The sequence below is a fragment of the Stegostoma tigrinum genome, chromosome 35, assembly GCF_030684315.1.
Source record: "Stegostoma tigrinum isolate sSteTig4 chromosome 35, sSteTig4.hap1, whole genome shotgun sequence".
NCBI classification, from domain to species: domain Eukaryota; kingdom Metazoa; phylum Chordata; class Chondrichthyes; order Orectolobiformes; family Stegostomatidae; genus Stegostoma; species Stegostoma tigrinum.
The window spans coordinates 11,968,882-11,986,424 of record NC_081388.1 but is presented as its reverse complement, the minus strand read 5'-3'; positions in this window follow the sequence as shown (position 1 = coordinate 11,986,424).

Here is a 17,543-nt window from a genome sequence, read left to right as displayed (position 1 = left end):
GTGCTGCTGAGTTTCATACCCTCCACACTCCAGTAACCTCACTGACTCAAAACACGAGGGCCTTATATCCTGTCCTGGCATTGAACCTCACTCACCAAACTCCCTTGACCTTCGTGATCTACATTGGCTCCATTTCTACGACCGTCTGTCAGAGCCGATGTGTCTCTATAGTCCTCCAGCACCCAATAGATTTCTGACTGGGACTGTCCTGGAAGTAGATCCTGCCAGCGAGCTTCCCCAGGAAGCAAGCAGTGTTTTCCACTCTCACTGCTGCCTACTCGAACGCGTTCCAAAATTAGGAGCTGGTTTTGCACAGGAAGTGAAAAAATAGCCATGGTATAAAAAGCTGGGAGCAGGGAGAAGCTGCGGTCAGAGTCTGTGTGTGAGGTTGACCACATTGTTGCCTGGGGACTGAGTGAAAATCATAAATCCCTTTCCTGGCATTGATATCATCCTCTGTTTAGTAAATGCCTCTGACTATCCTCCATGGGTGACCTGGGTGAGAACACCAATAGAGGCCGTCCAGACAGGGCTTTCATCTGATTATTGGGTATGTTATGTCAAGAGCTCCCCACTTCCAAACCCCTAGCTCAACAGCTTCATCTCATTCCGATAGCCCAGTGGAAACATCAGACAGTAGACAACACTGGTGTGCCTATGAAAGCTCTCTCAAAGACATTCTATTATCCCAACTCCCTGCAAACCTTCTGTTTCACAGTGACTAACTTGCAACACCATTTCAGGCTGTTTCTCCCTACAATAAAGCCACAGATAATGGGGAATTGATCTGCAGACATTGTACATGTTTCTTATTGAGATAGAGACAAGAAGAAAATCTGCCCAGACTGCAACCCAAGGTAGACAACAGGAGGCTAAGTGAACACAGCAGGCCAGGCAGCCTCTAGAGGAAAGGAGAGGTCAACGCTTTCGGTATTACCCTTCTTCAGGGCTAGATGTGAGGGTAGGGGTAGCTGCAGATAAACAGGGAATTGGGGGGGGGGGGGGAGGCGGTGCGATGGTAGCGTAATGGTGGTGACAGGTGGACACCAGCAGTAGGTGCGACCTGATTGGTCGATGGGAGGGATGAATCTGGTTGGTGGCTGGAAGGAAGAGTCAATAGGTGGGGCTGGAAGGGGAGCTGGGGCTTTGGGTGGGAAGGTGAGTTGAAACTATAGAACTCAATGTTGAGTCCTTCAGGCTGTAGGGTGCCCCCCGAGGCAAAAGATAAGGCATTGTTCTTCAAATTCGGAATGCAAATCTGATTGACTCAGACATTGCCACAAAGAAAGCAACAGGGAACCACAAATTTCAGGGTAACTCAACAAAGGGCACATTATTTAAACATGTTCTTTTTCTTTGCAAAAGAACACGTTGTATTTAACAAGTGTAACTTGATGTTTGGTTCTCATTTGAAGTCAACTGTTGTAGGTAGCAGCCATTCAATACTGTCAAAGATCTGTACAGCATGGAAATAGCCCCTTCAGTCCAATTCATCCAATCAGATATCCCAGATCAATCCAGTCCCATTTGCCAGCATTTGGCCCATTTCCCTCTAAACCCTTCCTGTTTGTGTACCCATCCTAATACTTTTTAAATGCTGTAATTGTACCAGCCTCCACCACTTCCTCTGGCAGCTCATTCCATACCCGCACCACCCTCTGTGTGAAAAAGTTGCCCCTTATGCCCCTTTTAAATCATTCCCCTCTCATCTTAAACTTATGCCCCTCTAGTTTTGGACTACCCCCACCCTGGGAAAAGACCCTGGCAATTCTTTCTCTCCATGCCCCTCATGATTTTATAAACTTCTATAAGTTCACCCCTCAGGCTCTGACACTCCAGGAAAAATAGCCCCAGCCGATTCAGCCCCTCCCTATAGCTCAAACCCGCCAAACCCTGTAACATCCATGTAATTTTTTTCTGAACCCTTTCAAGTTTAACAACATCTTTCCTGTAGCAGGGAGACCAGAATTGAACGCAGTGTTCCAAAAATGGTCTAACCAATGTCCTGTACAGCTGCAACATGACCTCCCAACTCCCATACTCAACTCACTGACCAATAAATTTTCTTTCTCCTGCCTCCACAGCCAATATTGACTGTTAGTGACCACAGTATCAACATTGGGGGTTTGGGAGTCCCACGCTAACAAGTGCCATTCTGACTGTCACATCTACTGGAGGGAAAACTACTAAATGCTCAGTTTGATGATAGTGGATTGAACATCGTCTAGGATCAATAGCGCAGATAAAAGGGTGTGTGCTGACCGCTGTTGCTCACACAAAGCACCTTACATAGCAGCTCAGCTGAGTCTTTAAGTTCTTCTCTCACTGAAAATGTCACCACGGACAGTTATGACTCCCCGGTTTTTGTGTATGGTTACAATAGCCAGCAAGCCTGTGGGAACACCATTTAGCAGGTTCCATCCTGCCCTCGGCTAACATCCTTTCCCCAGAATGATATATTGCACAATGGTGGTTTCTGAGCTGCAAGACTTGGTTAAACAAGGACAGAAAGTGAAAGAGGCTTAAAAAGCAAGCAAGTGAGCGATAGGGAAAGTAAATGAAAAGCTGAAAAGGGGAACATGGAACATATAACAGTACGGCACAGTACAGGCCGTTTGGCCCACGATGTTGTGCTGACCTATTATCCTACTAAGATCTATCTGCCCAGCATGCCCTGCATTTTACTATCCTCCATGTGTCTATCCAAGAGTCGCTTAAAAGTTTCTAAAGTATCTGACTCCACTACCGCTGCCGACAGCACATTCCACACGCCCACCACTCTCTGTGCGAAGAACCTCCCTCTGGCATCTCCCCCATACTTCCTCCAGTCACCCTAAAATTATGCCCTCTCATAATAGTCATTTCTGCCCTGGGAAAAAGTCTCTGACTATCCACTCTACGCCTCATCATCTTGTAAACCTTTACCAAGTCACCTCTCATCCTTCTTTGCTCCAATAAAAAAGCCCTAGCAACCCCAACCTTTCCTCATAAGACCTGCCCTACAGTCCAGGCAGCATCCTGGTAAATCTCCTCTGCACCATCTCTAAAGCTTCCACATACTTCCTATAATGAGGTGACCAGAACTGGACACAATATTCCTAGTGTGGTCTAACCAGAGTTTTATACAGCTGTAGCATAAGCTCGCGCCTCTTAAACTCAATTCCCCTGCCGATGAAAGCCAAAGGGAAGGCAAGGGTTTTGAAATCAGAGAGCTCTCTGATGAAGGGTCTAGGTCCAAAACGTCAGCTTTTGTGCTCCTGAGATGCTGCTGGGCCTGCTGTGTTCATCCAGCCTCACATTTTATTATCTTGGATTCTCCAGCATCTGCAGTTCCTATTATCTCTTCACTTTCTCAGACATGGGTTTGGGGAATCTTTTCAACATGGAAGGTGTGCTATTCTGCTCTGGTAGTGATTTATGCTTCCATCTGTTGTAAAAAAAAAGCACACAAAGCAAGGTAGAGTCAAAGAGTCACACAGCACAGAAATGAGCCCTTTGTCTCAACTTGTCTGTGTGAGCTAGGCTTCCTAATCTGAGCTTGTCCCATTTGCCTGCATTTGGCCCATAGCCTTCTAAACCTTTTAAATTCATGTACCTGTCCAAATGTGTTTTAAATGTTGTAATTGTACCTGCCTCCACCACTTACACACACACACACACACACACACACACACACACACACACACACACACACACACACACACCACCCTCTGTGTGAAAAAGTTAACCATCAGATCTCATGTAAATCTTTCCCCCTCTCACCTTAAACCCATGCTCTTATAGTTTTGGACTCCCCTATCCTGGGGGGTATGCCCTTAGCTATTCACCCTATCCATGCCTCTCATGATTTTCTAAAGTTCTGTAAGGTCATCCCTCAGCCTCTGACGGCTCCAGGGAAAATAACCCCAGACGGTCCATCCTACCCTTACAATCAAGACTTCCGGTCGTGGTACCATCATTGTGAATAATTTTTTACAGCCTTTTCATTGTAATACAATCGTTCCTCTAGCAGACCAGCCAGAATTGTGAGCAGTACTCATGTTCTCTTGGCGCCTGTACCTCAGAGGACGCCTTGTGTGGTGACATTATACACTTTTCACTGTACTCCTGTACATGAGTACACGTGGCAAAAAAAATCAAATTAAATGTGGCCTCATCAATGTCTTGTGCAGCTGTAACATTTTGACTAGATTCCCTACAGTGTGGAAACAGGCCCTTCGGCCCAACAAGTCCACACCGCCTCTTGGAGCACACCACCCAGACCCGTCCCCCTGTAACCCACACACCCCTGAGCACTATGGGCAATTTAGCATGGCCGATCCAGCTACCCTGCACATCTTTGGAGTGTGGGAGGAAACCGGAACACCCGGAGGAAACCCACGCAGACACAGGGAGAATGTGCAAACTCCACACAGGCAGTCACCCAAGGCTGGAATCAAACGCGGGTCCCTGGCGCTGTGAGGCTAACCACTGAGCCACCGTGCCACCCTTATGATGCATGATGCTCCAACTCCTGTACCCGATGCTCTGACCGATGAAGGCAAGCTTGCCAAATGCCTTCTTCACCACCCATCATGCCACTTTCAACAAACTATGTGCCTACGCACCAGCCCCCTTCCAGGTCCCTCTGTTTGACAGCATTATCCAGGGCCCTCGCGTTAAGTGTGTAAGCCCTTCCCTGACTGGTCACACAAATAGTCAGGAATAACAATCTCCCTGCACACAGCAATTTGGGAAGCTATTGAAAGTGATGCAGCAGGCAACGGTGACTCAGGGTGAGCTCTGTTTCAGCATGCGATATCAGTCAGTGTGCAAACCAGAAAGGGGGGGAGCGGGGGTACACACTGTGTAATCTCAAACAACAATGCATCAGTAAAGAGCAGGGTCTGACAGATAACAAGAAAGCTTGGATTTGAAGCATCTCTCAGCTTGCAAAGCCACGTCTAAATAATCTGTTTCGAACTTCTCGAAGATACACAGGAAACCTCTTTCACGAAATGCAACGACAATATTCTGGGGTTAGATAAAGCAGAATGCGTTATCTCTTTGAAAGGTTTATTACAGCATGTTCATTCCAACCAGCTGTGCCATCCTTCTATCTCTGCGGCTCTGTTTGGCGTATAATTCGACACTCATCCAAGTGATCCTCCATTATGTTGGCAAGACCTCTAACCACAAACAAACATCACTACTCTTTTGCTGCACTGTCCCTACCAGACCCTGACCCACACGCTCCTGTCCAAAGCTTTAGCCTTCTGTTACAGGTATTGCTGTTGGAATGGCGGAACTCCTCACTTCTGACAGCACACTTCAGCAAACAACATTATAAGGCTGTGTTATCCACAAGGAAATCACCCCATGGCACATCACAAAGTGTGACCAGACAAGTGTGAGCCAAAAATGTTGCACCTGGAAGAATGTGTGATTTTTCAAGTGGATATTTTGGGGCGAAATGTAAGGGTAGAGGGGGTTAGGAGTTAATTGCAGTGCCTACAGAGCATAGCCATCAGACAGAAGCTAAAGGTGAAGAGAGTAGGGGATAAAATGAGAGAACAGGAATGCTCATAGGCTTCTACTGGCATACATAGGCCGCCATCTTCATTGGTTCGACAGAAGTGTACTGTAAACAAAATCAGTGAGGGAAGCCCTCCGGGTGAGGGGATCACAACATTCCCACCCTTAACCCAATCAGACAGAATATGTGGGCCTCACATTTTGAATGGGCCCAGAAAATATGGCTCCTGGCAACATGTTGGTATCAGATCTCATTCCTGGTGTCGGCCATTTTGGAAAAGGCACACTTTGGGCTACTCGCCTGAGTGAGGTGGACAACCAATTGGATTCATTTGTCTGGGCGGATTAAAGGGAGCTGGTCTAGATTTACCAGCACCCAGTAGCAGGACAGAGATGGGGGGCTGGGGGTGGTGGGGGGGGGGGGGGGGGGGGCAACTCTGTATAATCCATCAGGACCACCATATTTAGGAGAGGAAGTTCGGGCTTATCTATTTCTGGACATGGGGGTGAGGGGACAACATTTGAATGGTACGGCCGAATGCGACACTTGCATGTGACTACTCAAAAATGAGGAGTCCAGCAGTGGTGGTTTTCATGTGGCATGAATGTCCTGAGGAAGTTGGTGGTGAGCTGCCATCTTGAACAAATGCAATCCATCTGGGTGCAGACACAACCACATTACGGAGAGAATTCCAGGATTTGGACTTTGTGGCAGTTTGCAAGATAGCGTGGAGAAACCTCCTAAATTTCCTGGTTATGTGTGCGTTTGGGTTACGGGCACAGATTTTTAAGTCAGTTCTACACGCCGTGTCCTTCCACAGCGGGTAACCCTGCCAGACAGAGTCCATAACAAGGTGGTCACCATTTTGAAATGAAAGGCCGGAGGTTAGAGGGGGGGAAAATTGGAGGAAAATCAGTCCAGCAGTGATGGTTTTCATGTGGGATGATTGTCCTTAGGCAGTTGGTGGATGTGGACACAGTTGCAATGTTTAAAAGACATTTGGGATAAACACAGGAATAGGGAAGGTTTGGAGGGATACGGGCTAGGAGCAGGCAGGTGGGACTGATTTAGTCTGCATGGACTAGGTGGACCGAAGGGTCTGCTTCTGTGCTGTATGACTCTATGAGTCTCTGAAACTGATTGAACACTAGGTCAGGGCTAGCCTTGCACTTCCCCAAAGCTGGGAATCTGGAATGCACGGGCTGGGAGGTAGAGGAAAACCTCATAACCTTTCAACAGTACTTGAACGAACATTTGAAATGTCATAACATTCAAGGCTATGAGCCTATTGTGGGAAAGTGGGAGCAATGTAGAGTATATCACAGAATCCCTACAGTGTGGAAGCAGGCCATTTGGTTCATTAAGTCCACCCTGACCCTCAGAAGAGCATCCCACTCAATCACAGTTACTCTGATTGATCCACTTAACTTCCACATCCCTGGTCATTCCACCCTAACCTACACATCTTTGCAGGAGGAAGCAGGAGAACCCAGGGGAAACGCATGCAGACACGGGGAGAATGTGCAAACCAGGCTCCATGGTGCTGTGAGGTAGAGGTGTTAACCTCTGTACCGCCCTAGGTAGAAGTATATGTATGGCAGTACAGACTTGATGGGCCAAAAGGCCTCTTCTGAACTGAATGGCTCTATGACCATTGACCTGCATTGGCCGCGGCTGCAGCAGCCATGATCTTACATTGTAAAGACAGCATCCAGGCAGCTCGTGTAACTGTGTGAGGAAGACTGAGGGCTCAGGAAAGGATCACTCAGTCAGGGCTTACACTCTCAATCATGATCCAGTGATTGTGTGTGTGTGTGTGTGTGAGTGTGAGGGTGTGTGTATGTGTGTGTATGTGAGTGTGAGAGTGAGAGTGTGTGTGTGTGTGTCTGTCTGTGTGTGTGTGTGTGTGTGTGTGTGTGTGTCTGTGTGTGTGTGTGTGTGTCTGTGTGTGTGTGTATGTGTGTGTGTGTGTCTGTGTGTGTGTGTCTGTGTGTGTGTGTGTGTGTGTGAGTGTGTGTGTGTGTGTGTCTGTGTGTGTGTGTGTCTGTGTGTGTGTGTGTGTGTGTGTGTGTGTGTGTGTGTGTGTCTGTGTGTGTGTGTGTGTGTGTGTGTGAGAGTGTGTGGATTTGTCAGATTGCTTTGGCTGACATCCTAGAACAAAATCTCTCTGCGTAAATACTGGGAAGACTCAGGCCATTGTTCTGGGGTCTTTGTGACCAGCCCCGTTCCCTGGGGTTATTGTGTCTGCCCCCAGCAGCCCCCTGAAGTAGTGTGAAAGTGATTGCAGCCCTAGTATTGTGTCTGACCCTAAACTGAGCTTCTGACCACACAGCTATTCCATCACCAACTCTGAAGATTTCTACCTGTGTAATATTGCCCGACTCAACCCATCTACAGCTCAAGCTCTCCTTCATGCCTTTATCAGTGACTTCTTCAATCATCTCCCTCACGGCCTCCCATCTTCTACCCTGTCTAATTGTAATCACATCCAAAATGCTGTTGCCTATGTCCTAACTCCCTAAAGGTTTTGTTCAATCATCAGCTCTCTGCGTGCTTCCCAAAACTAGCTCTCAGTCATAGAGTCATACAGCTGTACAGCATGGAAACAGACCCTTTCATCCAACTCGTCCATACTGACTAGATATCCTAAATTAATCTAATCCCCGTTTGCCAGCATTTGGCCCATATCCCTCCAAATCCTTCTTTTTCATAAATGCTGTAACTGTATCAGCCTCCACCACTTCCTCTGGCAGCTCATTCCATACCCGCACCATCCTCTGTGTGAAAAAGCTACCCCTTAGGTCCCTTTTAAATCATTCCCCTCTCACCTTAAACCTATGCCCCTCTAGTTTTGGACTCCCCCACCCTAGGGAAAAGACCTTGGCTATTCACCCTATCAATTTCTATCATGATTCTATAAAACTGTATGGTCAGCCCTCAAACCTCCAATGCTCCAGGGAAAATAGCCTCAGCCCATTCAGCCTCTCCCTAAATGTGCCATCTTAGATCAAAAGGTACCTAGGTACAGGATCTTAGCAATTAATTAGAAAAATAAGGAAATAAAATTCAGCATTACAGCCTTTCACTTTCTGCCCATCTTAGGTAGAAGATACCCAGGTACAAAGGGCGGCACGGTGGCTCAGCGGTTAGCACTGTTGTCTCACAGAGCCAGCGACCTGGGTTCGAATCCACCCTTGGGTAATTGTCTGTGTGGAGTTTGCACATTCTCCCCATGTCTGTGTGGGTTTCCTCTGGGTGCTCTGGTTGTCTCCCACAATCCAAAGATGTGTAGGTTAATGTGGATTGGCCATGCTAAATTGCCCCATAGTGTTCAGGGATGTGTAGATTAGGGGAATGGGTCAGGGTGGGATGCTCCGACGGAGGGTGTGGACTTGTTGGGCCAAAGGGCCTCTTTCCACACTGTAGGGATTCTATGATCTGTGAAAGCCTTAAGAATAAGTTAGGAAATTTAAAAAAAAATGAGAAGGCAGTTGTGTTACCCACTATATCACAAGACATCTGCACACTACATGCAACTGGATCAAATTGTGGAATTGAACCTCACAATTCCAGAAATACACCTGCTCCATACAGTAAACATGTATCAAAGTCTCAAGTGTTTCTCTAAAATCAGTGTCTATGACTGAGGCAGATAGATTTAATTTGGTTAATTACTGTCATGTATACCAACATACAGTGAAAAGTATTGTTTAGCGTATTATCCAGACAAACCATACCACATATAGGTACATCAGGGTAATAGAGCAGAATGCTGTTACAGCCGCGGAGAAAGATCAGCTCTAATATATGAGAAGTCTGTACATAGGTCTGATAACAGAGGGGAAGAAGCTGTTCTTGAATCTGTTGGTATGTGTTTTCAAATTTTTGTATCTTTGATGGAGGAGGGTGGAAGAGATGTAATCAGAGTGGGAAGGGTCTTTGTTACGTTGCTTGCTTTCCTGGGCAGCAGAAAATATAGATGGAGTCAATGGATGGAAGGCCGGTTTCTGTGTTGAACTGGTCTGTGCTCAAAACTTTCTGTAAATTCCTGCAGTCTTGGACACAGCAGTTGCCATGCCAAGCTGTGATGCATGCAGATAGGGTGCTTTCAGTGGTGCATCTGTAAAATCTAATAAGAATCATTGTGGACATTCCAAATTTCCTCAGCCTTCTGAGGAAGTAGAGATGTTCTTGACAGTAGTGTTGATGTGGGTGGACCAGGGCAGATTGTTGGTGAAATTTACCCATAGGAAGTCAAAGCTCTCAACCACCTTCCCCTCAGCACCTCAGATAGATTCCTGACACTGGGCCGATTTTGAAACTGTGATCATTGACAGGATTCTAAGGGTCCTCAAGCTACAGTAACCTGACTATATTGATGTTCTTTGGAAGTGGCAAGTTAGTAGGGGCATTTAGAATTAAAAGGGGTTTCAGGAGATGAGGGAATGACTTTTCCACTGACAGAAGTGGAATGTCAGTAACCAGAAGATGCAAATTGTAAGCAACTGGCAAAAGTTTGTTGGCAAACCAGAGGGTAGATGAGGACAATTTAAGAAAATCTACAAGTTGAACGCAGTGTGAAGAGGAATTGGCTACATGTGTGGCTATCTACCAAGCAGGACAATGGCAGCAAATACATGGGACCACTCTGGGGATCCCCCCTACTAATGCCCAATACCATCCTGACTTTTCTTCATTCTTCCATGGGGTGTGGGCATCACTGGTGAGGCCCATCCCTAAGTGCCCAGTTGAGACGCAACTACAATGCTTGTAGTGACATGTAGTCCAAACTGAGTAAGGATGGCAGATTTCCTTCCCTCGGGACATTAGTGACCCAGATGCATTTTTACAACAATTGTCAATGGTTACATGGTCAGTGTTAGATAATTCTTCTAAAAGAAAAGTTCTAGATTGTCATCAAACTCAAATTCCACCACTAGTCACAGCAGGAATTGTACCCATATACCCAGAACATTAGTCTGGTGCTAGTGGATTATTAGTGGAGTGACATTATCATTACACCTAGGCCTCCCATTTGGAAAGATACCATTTTTAGCTCAACGTGGCTGGATCAAAATTCTGGCACTCGCTCCCAAACTGCACAATCTATCTATGCCCACATGGACTGCAATAGTTCCACAAGACAACTAAAAAACATCTTCTCCAGGGCAATTAGAGAACTGGCAAAGGCCCACTTGTGGCACGGTGGTACTGCACCTGCCCTAGGCCAGGAAGGTCTAGGTTCAAGCCCCACCTGTTCCAGAGGCATGTAATAAAATTTCCGATCAGGAAAAAGAGGTTAGACGCTGTCAAGTTGCTGCAGGGGTGTGATTCTCGCATTCAGCTTTAGAGCACACTGGGATGTGAGAAGTCCCAGGTTCAATCCCCTGAAGAGTCACAAGTGTGTGCCTTGCATTTGGGGCATCAGACTTAACTCAGTCACTATTACCTCTGACAAGCAATGATCCCCAGCTCCCTAAACCCACTCTTCAGTTAGAGATAAAATAACCTGCAGATGCTGGATTCCAAGGTGTACGCACACAGGAGGCTGGAGAAACACAGCATCAGGAGGAAAGGAGCAGTCAACATTTCAGGGTATTACCCCTCTTCAGGACCACTTTCAAATAGCCAGCACAAGCCAAATGGGCCGAATGGTCGTGGTTTGGCATGTTGCCAGGTGGCAAAATGCTACTTTAAAATGCGACCTCCTTATAAACCATTAGAGTAAATCCAGCTGGAAGATTCCTGAAGAAGGATTATACCCTGGAATGTTGACTGCTCCTTTTAACCAGATGCTGCCTGGATCGCTGTGTTCTTCCAGCTAACGCTTCAGTGCTGTACTGAAGGAGCACTGCACTGCCCAGAGATGCTGCCTTACACGGGTGTAATGGTCATGTCAGCATCCATGAGCCTAATGTTCCGTGCGAATGGGTTTGAGCCAATAAGAGGTGACGGGATCTAATAACCATTTACCTCCTGGGCCCCCACGTCCCATGAATGAAGCAGAGGTGGAACGTAGAGAATGCAGGGCTACGGGGAAATAGCCATTCAAACGGCCAGCACCAGCCCTACGGGCCGAACGGTCGCGCTTTAGCGTGTTGCCAGGCGGCCAAATGTGACTTGAAAACGCAAGCACCTTGCAAGCCACGAAAGTAAAGCCCAGCTGGAGCATTCGGCTCACTGGCAGCTTTAGAAAGTTGATGCAACTTTCCAAAAAAAAAAGTGGTCAGGCCAGGCACCGCCCTGCGCGTCAGTAATATTAAACATGCATTTCAATCAGGTGGATGAATATTAATCGGAGGGATAAGTGCAGCTCTTCCTCCGTGATGGGGCTGGGGAAGAAAACAGTGAAAAAGTTTTATTTTGCAGAGGGGTAGTAACAGTGCAGTCACACACATACACACAGGCAGAGACTGAGCCTCCCTACCTACTCCTACTCCTGGTCACTGGGAAGGTGAACCAGGACTGAGCAGCTCAGGATTACGGCAATGGCTCTAGCAGATGCTGTCCTCCCTTCGATTAGCTCGTTCTCCGCTTGCAGCAACTTCCAGGAGAAGCAAAACGCCATCCTCAAGGTAAAGCAAGTTCACTTCGCTTCTCCCCTATTTGTGGGTTAGCGACTGCACGACTGTTAAGTGTCTGGTCGAGAGCTGTGGGAGGGGGCAATGAGAGTTTCAGCCAGCTCTTTCCCCCACAGAGTTGCAAGCTGCTTTTCTTTTGTGCATGTCAGATTGGAGATTTTAGTGCTATTTGTGACTTTTATTTTGTTTTTAATCAATGTGCAGCAAGGTGTCACTGTTAGGGGAATGGGAGGGCCCGGGGAATCTTGACACACCTTTTGGAAGCACTGGTAGGGTGTGGGATTTGAGTTCTTTTGAGAACTGAACGAGCTGGGAGTGTGTGTCAGTGTTCGGTTGTATTTGGGCAGGCCGGGTGGGGAGAGAGGAGTGGGGTAAAAAGGAACTCCCGCGACTGAGAAACCACCCCACAGTCAGAGTCAGGAGAGCCGGGGGCGAGGGGGCAGATACTGCTGAAAGGCAGGAGGAGAGTTCTGCGTGTGTTTTGCATCAGTCGGCTGATTTCAGCTTTGGATTTCACTGGGATTGTGTGGGAAAGAGGTTTTTACTTGTTCAAGAGGCACAGCTTCCTCGTTGTGTGAGCAAATGCAGTTGACACTGCGCACAGCAAGATCCCACAAACACAAGGGACCTCTTTGACCTGTTTTTCCCTTGGGGTGGCATTGTCTGAGGGAGCCTGGAGGGGGGTGGGGGGGGGCAGTGTTGCCTTCTGATGGTAGTATTTGGTGTAACCATTTTGGCTTCCATACTGGGCCTGGGGAAGGAATTGGAAACCAGAGAGACAGTGTCTCTGTGTGTGTCTGTCTGTGACTGTGTGTCTGCGTGTGAAACTGTGTGTGTGTGTGTGTGTGTGTGTGTGTGAGAGAGAGAGAGAGGGAGACTGTGTGAGTGAGAGAGAGAGAGAGGGAGACTGTGTGAGTTAGGTGAGAATGACACTGTGTGAGCTATCCTTGTGTTTGTGGGTGAGTGCCCCTCATTGTGGTTGGCCCTGGGACTCCGGACAACAGGGCAGCTGTAGTCAGAAGACCACTGCAGCAATGGCCTTGGATTTATTGAGTAGCCACTGTGAGACATTCGGTGGTCACGTCACTCCCATTGCCCCCAAGAACCCGGCTTAAAATCCCTTCTTGAAAGGACTCAACCCTGACAATGCAGGGCTCCTTGGGAACTGCAATGCACACTGCCCCGTCTGAGAATCACTGAGTGTGGCTGTTCTTGTGTCCTGGATATTGGTTTCTCTGGAATCTCAAGGCTCCTGACGAGCAGGGCTCACAGTAATCCCACAGGAAAGCATTCTAGAAACCTCCAGTGATAGCCACCGGGATGAATATGAAGATAACAGCCCGAACCATTTGTCATCGATATAAAAGCTGGGAAGTGGGACTGGTATGAGTTTAGCGTTGCTTTGGCTGTACAGGCTTGATGGGCTGAAGAGCCTCTTCTGTATGATTGCATGAACACTTCATGCGTGCACCATCCTTCGTCACTTTTGGGTTTCGCTTCATGGACAATTGAAGTGTGGTCACTTCTGGTGAGATAGGGAGAGTGGCGGCCGTTTTGAATGCGGGTAGCTCTCATGGCCACTAATTAAGGTTGGATGGTTTTGGTCGGGGCCTGTATGCAAGGCAGAATGTTTTGAAATAGTGCCATAGGATATTTTACATTCCCCTCAGAGGGCAGAGACGGACCTCCTTTCCTGTGAGAGGTAAGGAGTCGCCTCTGACAGTGCGGCACTCCCTCAGCAGCTGCACCCCGAGTGCGAGCCTGGATTATCTTCTCTGGAAAGGTTACGGAGCATTCTAGAATCTTGCTGCCGAACCAGTGGTGTACAACAACAACCTGGATGTGTGTTGCGCCTTATATGCAGTAAAGCACCCCAAGGCACTTTGCTGGACCAGCATCAGAAAGGAAAAATGGTATCTAAGATTAACTGAAGAGAGGGGTTTGACCTCGAAAGATGTTCAAATGTTGAGTTAAGTAGGTGTGCATTTCATGCAAAGCTTCTGCATTATGAAAAGTTCCTCCTCAGCAGGAGGTGACATCAAAGGTGAGATTCAAAGGGGGTGTCAAATATTGCAGGGGGCACTCCTCATGGTCCTACCCAACCTGGTGCCACTCCAGCACCCAAAGAAAAAGCAAAAATAAACCCTTCCACAGGATTCAAAAACATTTATGGAAGGATTTGCTCTCACCATATTGGGAACTGAACTGGTTCTTATGTTTAAGTTCACCTAATCATCCCCACACAGCTCAAGGTAGATATTTTCAGTTCATGCTACAAAGGATTAGGATTAGAATCTGAACAACAGATGAGCCTTCGCTTGGATGCACTGGGGTTATACCAGAAAAACCAAATTCAGTGCCCACATCCCAGGGGGTTTCAAATGAAGCATCTGTACCTGCTGGCAGGTTTTGCGTTTAAAGAATGGAACAGAGGTTTTGAGTCTGTTTAGCTGCCAGGGGTAGGGGACCGTGTTGGAGGGTCACTTTAGGAAGGAAGCAGCTGAAATCACCCTGTACGTTTGCCAATCAGTGTTGGCTCCTTGTTTGACCAAGTTTTTTGTGTTAAAATGCATGTCCTCGGTTTGCAATTCACCCATGTGGGGTTTGCCTCTCGCTATGCAACTGCTCCAGCTCTGCAACCTGCAAATTTCAAAAGTTCTTCAATTCTCGACTCTTCAGTTCGGCTGCTCGGGCACTGATGCTGTACCTTGAGCTGTCCAAACTCTGACCAGCTCTCTCTCATAATGTCTCCGGCCCTTTACCCTTCCTTTGAATGTGCCTCATTGAATGAGTATTGGCTGGCTGTCATAATATCTTTTTAGTGATAATGGGAACTGCAGATGCTGGAGAATCCAAGATAACAAAGTGTGAAGCTGGATGAACACAGCAGGCCAAGCAACGTCTCAGGAGCACAAAAGCTGACGTTTCGGGCCTAGACCCTTCATCAGAGAGGACCCTCCTCTCTGATGAAGGGCCTAGGCCCGAAACATCAGCTTTTGTGCTCCTGAGCTGCTGCTTGGCCTGCTGTGTTTGTCCAGCTCCACACTTTATTATCTATAATATCTCTTTATGTTGTTCAGTCTTAAATTATGTTCGATAATGTTCATTTGTATAAAAGATGTTTCATAAATACAAGATGTTTGTTCTTGCTGTCTGGTCTGATTTAACAGTTTTTTTTTACAATGCATCCATGGCCAGCATTTATTGCCCCTACCCTAATTGCCCTTGTAGGGTGCTGGTTGTATGTAACAGGCCTGTCCAAATCATTGGATAGCTCAAATTAATATATCAGTGATGTTAGCCAAACATCCGATGAAAGTTTTACACCTGAAATGCAAATTAAATTGTTTTTCTTGATGTGAATGGACTATTGTGCTTTTCTGAGTTCATTTATGTATTTAACTGCAGAAATTCCAGGAGTTTTTGTTTTGAGGTTACTAAGGGCTGTGTCCACTCAGAGAGGTCCAATTTTTTTAAGATTAATTTGCTTTTTTTGTGTTTGGAGTTTCACTGGGAGCCCAGTTATTTTTGAATGATCGTTTTAGCAGTCTTTTGTGGGATGGCAAGGCCATTATTCGCCCCCATCCCCCCGGGTGCCCCTTGAGGAGGTGCTGATTGCTGCTGACTTGTGAGGGCGTTGTTTAGCCTTATAGGAAATACCCTGCATTTAAAAAGCGCCCTTAACATTTTAAAGCATTCTCACGCGCTTCCAAGTGTAATTCAGAGATGTTGGAATGGAATGGTAATTGTTACCACAAACATGTTTAAAGGGTTTTTTTTAATGAAATCTCTTAAAGAGAACAAAGGCCTGAGAAGGTTTATGGTGGGAGTTTGGGGCTTAACCAACCCAAAGTGTGGCCAAGAGCAGATTGGAGGCAGAACATCGTTTGGGCATCAGTAAGAGTCAGCAATGAAAGCAGTGTCTGTAATGTACTCTAGGCTAACGTTAACTAACACCCATGGTTCTGAAAACACCAAATACTGGAGATCACAGTGGGTCAGGCAGCATCATTAGAGTAAAGGGAAGACCTTTCAAAATGGATCTAAGGAGAAACTTCTTCATCCAGAGAGTGGTGAGTCAATGGAATTCACTGCCACAGAAGGCTGTCGAGGCCAGGTCCCTGAGTACATTTTAAGACTGAGATCGATAGGTTCTTGGTTATCAAAGGGATCGAGAGTTACGGGGAGAAAGCGGGAGAATGGGGTTGAGGAACTTACTAACCATGATTTGAATGGTGGAGCAGACTTGATGGGCCAAATGGCCTAATTTCTGCTTCTACGTCTCATGGTCACCGATGGAGAGAGAGCAAGCTGACATTTTGAATCTGGGTGACTTCGACCTAGATTTGAAGTGTTCACTTGCGCTGTCTGCATGGATGCTGCCTGGTGTCTTATTCTGGGGGGGGTCAGCTTTTGGGTCAGATTGCTCGGGGCTCTTGTAAAGTCCGACGTCCGTTCGGAAGAAACCAACCAACAATTTTCGTGCTCGCCCTCACATTCTTTCAACACTTCGAAATGGGACCTTTTGATGCAAGACACCTGTTTTGGACTGGAAAGTTAAACATGAGTCAGAGGGTGGTGGTGCTGAGAATTAAGCCAAGCTCCCATCTACCTGCTCAGCTAAATGTAAAAAAAAATCCAAGTTTGCTATTCGTCAACTTTGCCCTGACCAACTCCATTTGGAACAGATTGTATGGGTTTTATGATATCGCTGCTTGTAAGGGCCTTGTGTGAATTTGCTAAGGCCATTTCAGTACTGTAACAGTGATGGCCCTTTGGGTTGTGTAGTGCTGTGAAACATCATATAAATGTAAGCCTGTTTGATTATATGTATCATGTTATCATATCCTCACTAGACCATAAGGCTGCTCGCTCATTAAGATGAGACATCTGTGGGTGTTTAACCTGAGGGTCACCACTCCTCAGGAGAGGTTGAGAACGTGGAAGCGTTCAGCTGGTATAGGAATTGAACCCACTCTCTTGGCATCACTCTGCATTGAAAGCTAGCTGTCCAGCCATCTGAGCTAACCATTTTCTGTTGATGTTAGTGTGCATGGAGACAGTTGCATCAACATGAAACTACCTACGCAGGGCCAGAAATAAATATAGGGGGCTTCTCAAATGCCTTGACTTGGACAAACGTGACATTTCTTGCTTGCTGCATTGACCCAGTGCCTTGTAGTTTCTTGCCCATTTGCCGCTGTAGAAGTGGCAATCCCGCACGGACTCTTGCAAGTCAAGGAGTTGACCCGCGACCACCTTCTGATGCTGCCTGAGGTTGGGCATCAAAAGCTGGTATTGCCCGCATGAGCCACATCCCAAAACCACGAGCCAGTAGCTGAGAGTGAGCGGTGAGGGAGTGAGCACCCTCCCGTTAAACCTTTCACCCTGGTTTCTCACTGCGGAGGTGAATCACAGGGTTGCCTTTGGGGCAGGGCAGACCCATG